Raw genomic sequence first — 5,326 nt, 5'->3', positions numbered from 1 at the left:
AGGGACAAATGTGGATTTGTCAGAGCAGTGCATTGGAGTGTCAAGTCTCCAGTTTGTCTCAGGATGGTTTGTTTATATGAACTTGTGGATGTGCAGTTGATTAAAAAATAATTGAAATTGAATGACCTTTACAGATTCTGGAACATCAGAGTCTTTTGATCTCTAAGCGTGTGCATGTATAAATAAATACGTATTCATTTGTTTGTACATGACATTACTGTTTCTATTTCTAATCTAAAGACCCCATCATATTTATATCTCCATGAATGCAGTGTAAGTATCTTAACTCAGTTCACTTGCAGTGAATTTAGACTGGCTATTTAATGTAGACTTATGGAATCATCAAAGAAAATATGTGATRAGWTTTTATACTTTTRKAAGAAACAGAAATATTTACATTTTRAAAGTAAAATTTGTAATTGCACCACCCTTTCAATATTCCAACTTTGGGCCCAGGAGTGAAATATAAACTGTGCCAGACATGCATTCCCATGAGTGCTTTATCGTTGTTTTCGACACAATCTATTTTTATTCTGTTCTATGAGAAATGCACACACTCTGTGCAGTTTCCAGAATGTAATTTCCCAATGCCCCCTATTTATTTCAAATTGTGCTTTTTTGGGATTCAAGTACTTTTGCAACAGCACGTTTTCACGTTCTATCATGTAAGTACTCCTTGCTCATACTGAACCTATTTGGTGAGGACAATGTTACATTTGTGGAACTGAAAAGTGCAGACACATCAACAAACAGGAGCCTCCTACACTGTCTATAATAGTTGGTTCTCCTGCCTTTTTTTGGGGTCTCCCATGTTCAATCCACTTAACAGCTGCAAGCAGGGGGCTGGGGGCAGAATTCTTACTTTGTTCAGTTTCTGCTGTGTGTATCAGAGCCCAGCTGCTGCTGGGGAGATGGCTGAAATCCCTCTCTTCGGGCCTGCCTTGCAGAACAGTTTGGAGGCTGCCCAAATCCACAGCAGGCTGATCCTTAYGGACCATCTAGAAGCTGGGGCTGGCCAGAATGCATCCAGCTTCAGCCTGATTTGCACACAACCATTGTCTGAGGAGCAATGGAAAGGTTCAAGCTGATCATGTACAAGAGAACAGATTTGGCTGTGGAACCYGCCCCAAAAGGACAGTTTACTTCCCTGGGGACATGGAGTTATTGGGCACCTATGGGGAGCCAAATTTCCATGAGGTGGCTTGGGAGGGGAGCTTGTCAAACAACTGGCAGTGTCAAAAGAAGCCTCCCAGTGCAGGTCCTTCCACAAACTTCATTGTGACAAAAGCATCTTTCCCTGGAAGCCAAGGACTCCCACCAAGGAAAGGTACACTGCTGCCCTTCCAATCAGCCTTCCAAATAACTGTTTTCCAAKATGGTCTACCAAGTCAATTGGTACCAAAATTAATCYACATTAAGCAWAAATAGCAKACTACTTCTTTTCTCCCAAAAAAGSGRGRAAAMRTCAGTGTAATCAAGAGCTGCAAGGGCTGTAGGCTTGTCTCTGGTAGCATCTCTGACCTGTCAGATACTTCTAAGTTTTGGATTCTCAGAATAAGACAAGTCTTTTTTTCTCACAATTTGAATAGACTGTCATGAACAATCATCTGCGGCATCCTAGGACCCCTGGGCTCAAATGGGTCTGTGCAGACTGCACAGCTTGTGAAGTCCATGTGGATCTGCATGCTTCTCAAAATCATATCCTCTCATTTTCCTGAGTTCCCTTCTCATGAGCATGTACTGAYTGTAGCATAGCAAAACTGATTTGCATTCACAGGATACAGTAGGTTTTGATTATGTCTGCATTTTACAAGCAGTGAAAACCTTTCATGTCCTGCCGAGGTTTCAGTGCACCATGTRCAGAACCAGTACAGAGCTCACTGAAATTGCTGAAAAGCTGCCGCCCACTACAGATGACATTGGGGTCAGGTCCTACTGGATCAAAATTATTTTCCTGTGAAGTGGTAAGTTAGTGAGAGCTGAGAAAGAAATAAGAACAATGTCTAATAGTCTCTAAAATACAGAGAAAAATCACAGAGTCACAGAGCAACTGAGGCTGGCARGCACCTCTGTAAATGGTGTATTTCAGGTCCTGCCTGCTGCCTCTTGCCCTGTTGCTGGGCACCACTAAACAGTCTGGCACTGACTCTCAAGTCTTGGACATTCTGGAAAAGGGCTGTATTTCTCTTATTGCACTTAACTGCATGAAGATTTATCCAGAATGAGCAGTCTCAGCTCTCCAAGCCTCTCCTTGCATGGCAGACGTTACAAGCCCTTAACTCAGTGCTTGGATTCAGTGCAGTGTCTCCATGTCCAGTACAGCTGGAGAGCTTCATCCTCTCAAGGTCCCCTCAATGGCAGCACAGCCACYTGGCATTTCAATCACTTCTCCCAGTTCTGGATCTTCTGCAAACCTGCTTTGGCTTCTCTCTGTGCCACCACCCAGGATAACACATCTGCACCCTGACATTGGGTGACCCTGGGGTACCTCACTGGGGACAGTGCCCAAGTTAAAGGAACAGGTAAGGTTTCTGTGCCTGGAAGGGTTTAATTTCTGATGGTCAATATATAGAGATGCAAGAAAAGTTCTTTTAAAGGTTTATGGAAGAACATACTTTGTTGGAGACAGACTAATAAGTGCTAGAATTTGTTTTGAAATGTCTTTTATATTAAAATACCTACTACTTCGTAAAGCATGAAACATTGTTTCATTTTAAACATGTGCAGCATTTAAGACTTGGACTTTTAAAACATGCAGATATTTTAAAATCACTCCATTGTGTAAACAAATCCTTGCTTAATAGTGCAATGTCTTGAAAACATTCTAAATAATTTAATTGATGGCTTTTATTTTCTTTTTGTGTCTCAACCACTGACATTCCTCAGTTTGGATGTCAACATTTCTATGCCTGGAAGCTGGAGAATAAAAATAGTTAYGCTTTAAAAAAGGGGCAGTTCTGAGGGTGAAAGGTCCTGATCTTGCAAGTTCTTGCTCATATGGAAACTCAAAGGCACTGCTTGGGTGAGGAGGAATTACTCACCCAGCAGAAATTGAGGTTGAGCTCTGCTACTAAAATGGTAATAACTCAAACATGGAAAAGATTATTCACTTGCCGATGAAACAGAAGGAGCCTGACTGTACAAATCCATGATTTTTAAAGAACCGACCAGGGCTGAAACTCACTGGAAATGTTTTGAAAACAGATGAGAACCTCCTGCTAAGCTGTTTGACTGCAGTGACGTTTCAACAATTGGGATTTTTTTAGGGATTTTGTATTGAACATAGATGAGCTACAGGGATTTTAGGCCTATTTGAAAGCCAACTATGTATTCACGTCAGTATTAATAATGCCTTGGGCTAGACAGAAAGCTTGAAAACTATTTGTTAACATACAAAAAAATCTGGGCATTTTTGGAGTTACTTCATTCTGTAGCCTTAAAAAGAGTCTCCTTGGCACAGTAAGATGAGTTTATCCTTAGAAAAATAGTATTATATGTCAGAAATGTGTTTGTTTCCTGACACAGTAAGACACAAAAGCCACTTTTATTCCAAGGAATCCAGCTTGTTCACATGAAACCTAAAGAGAATGAACACACCACAATACTGATTGTCCAACTCYTGAGATAAGGGTGAGTGCCCAAATGCTGTTTTCTAGACCAAGAGCACTCAGYTAAGAACTAAGGTACATGTCAAAGAGGTTTTAAAGGGGAACACTACTCTCAGCTCAACAGTAGTTAAAGAATATTAAATAGGACACAGAACCCCATCTCTGCTTTCACTACTACAAATAAAGGGGGAAAATTCCTCAAATCTATAAATCTTCTATTCTCTAGTCTTCTTCTACCTGGACCAYCACCTTCTCTGATTCTGTAGGTTGGAAATGAAAAAAACCCAAGTGCAAAGCTCTTTGCTTAGCACATCTTGGTGGTTCTTTCATGAAAAAGGTAATGGGCAATACAGAAATCCTTTCTGCTGTTTCAGTGCACTTGATTCTCCTTCTTCTCCACCTTTTCAACTTGAAAAAATATGGTTCACTGAGCAGATCTAGTACAGCTTCTTACATGAGAAGYTCTGTAGAGGGTAAGTCTACTTTTAATCTACTTAATACAGAAGTATGGGTAAGTCCACTTTTAATCAACGCTGATTTCCTTCCTTGCTTCTGGTTCTCTCTGAGCATAATTGCATTTGGAAGAACAGGTCTTAGTGGTTTCCTCTGTTGTTCTTGGTCATGATTTTGTAAGCAGTTTTGGCCTATGGACCCTTGTGCTTGGCCAGCTTCACTGTTGGATGAAGGTCTAACATTTTACTGCTCAGGAGCATTTTTGTAAATAATCCGTTTCCAGTGTCAGACTATAACTGATTAGTTTCTTTTCTTGGGGGTAAGATCAGAGGTCCTGAAGAAATGGAAATATCATATTTTTGTGTTGGTTTAAACTCTGTACTTGGACCTTGTTGGTAACTAAGCTACTAAAAACTGGACCAGTCTGTCTGATTTTACAAGAATATAATCCATCAGAAGAGATTCACAAATAAATTGCTTTTTTTCTTTTTGCTTTTCTGTCTGGGTTAACTAATTTTCTGAGCAAAGTAAACCCATACATTACATTAAATATGTCTCCCACCATTGTTATTTGAAGGCCTGCTCTTTAAAGGATAAGCTAATTTCCTCTCAAATGCTGTTGATATCTCTGTGACTCACTCTGACAGCTGTGACAATCTGTTTGTCACAGAGCTATTGGTACATAGCAATTTATATATTAAAAGTAGCTGGAGGTGGAGCAGTCTCATAGATGGGTTAAGGACCTTAAAACATTGTGTGAAGATTCATCAGATTACTCCCTGGTTTTGTTGGGTTTTTTTGGTTCTTTTTAATGATGATATTACTTTTTAACTTTGCACTTCAGTGAGTTGTTTTACAACAGTGACGCTTATCTGAGAAAAATACTGCTCTGGAATATCCCAATTATGCTGCAYGCCACAGCATCCAGTCTGATTCTATGGCAGGGTGGGAACACATCAGGCCAAGGCTGGTAGTGGGCTGTTTGCCCTTCTGGGGTGAATTGTTTCTGGCATATGCCTGAGGGTGGCATGTGTCTTCTCAGGAAGGACAAAYTGCTCTCCTTCATGTTTGGCAAGTTTCTGCTGGCATGCCAAGGAAGCCTATATTTAGTATTGGTACTGTTTAGCCAACAAACCGGGAAAATTGTCATGATGACGTGACTAGAGATTTACCAAGGCTGTTWTCCAAGAGCTGCAGAAGACATGGTTGAAGTGCATTTTGAATTTCCAGCTTTGAATCTTGCTGSTCCTGTTTTCTCTGAGTAC

This window comes from Malurus melanocephalus, unplaced genomic scaffold (assembly GCF_030028575.1).
Source record: "Malurus melanocephalus ecotype Western Australia unplaced genomic scaffold, MMel_1.1 scaffold_39, whole genome shotgun sequence".
Lineage (NCBI taxonomy): Eukaryota > Metazoa > Chordata > Aves > Passeriformes > Maluridae > Malurus > Malurus melanocephalus.
The sequence above is the reverse complement of the archived record's forward strand: the minus strand, read 5'-3'. Positions refer to the sequence as shown.